The sequence below is a fragment of the Sarcophilus harrisii genome, chromosome 5 (assembly GCF_902635505.1).
Source record: "Sarcophilus harrisii chromosome 5, mSarHar1.11, whole genome shotgun sequence".
In the NCBI taxonomy this organism is placed as follows: domain Eukaryota; kingdom Metazoa; phylum Chordata; class Mammalia; order Dasyuromorphia; family Dasyuridae; genus Sarcophilus; species Sarcophilus harrisii.
In genome coordinates, this window is record NC_045430.1 from 239,108,750 (window position 1) to 239,109,576 (window position 827).

Below are 827 nucleotides of genomic sequence, written 5' to 3' on the forward strand. Positions count from 1 at the left end.
AATAATATAGCATGCAGAAATTAGAATTGGGGAGATCATAAAACAAGCAAAAGTTCTCAGGAACATGAGGCTGAGGCCAGGTGCTTGCTATCAGTGATGGCCAAGGCAAACAAAAGGTAGGATTCCAAATCAAGGGACCATCCACGTATCCTTTGAGAATTCAGTGAGGGGTGCTACAGTGTGTCCTGCAATAGTCTCTGTGGGTTATAATGACATGCTTGGATAGATGTCACCAATAAATCCTTCATCTATGAAGAATCATGACAACTTGACAACATATAGGCTTGTGCTCATTAAGTCCTCTCTGACATTGGAGAGTCCCTTGTGTGGCAAGAAGAGCAAATCAGTCGATATTTAAACAAATTAATTCAAGTTATTCACTAGGAGGTCAAAAACTGAAGCTGAAGCTTAAATATTTTATCCACCTGATGAGAAGACAGGACTCATTGGAAAGCCCCTGACGTTAGCAAAGATTAAAGGCAAAAGGAAAACAGGACAGCAGAGGATGAGATGGATAGATGGTATCATGGAAGTAACAAAGATGAGCACAGACAAGCTTTGGGAGATGGTGGAGGATAGCAGAGTCTGGTGTGCTACACTCCATGTGGTCATGAAGAGTCAGACATGATTAAACAATTGAATAACAAGTCCTAGCAAAAAAGATATGAAAAGATTAAAATGAGGTCACTCTGTAGTCTCGTTGGCTTAAAAAAAAAAAAAAAAAAAGGCAACTTGTTTATTGTTGATATCCTTATTTTGACATTGAATACTCCATAAATATTAAAATGTTTTGGTTTTTATAAGTGACTTATTTAAATTCAGCTTGG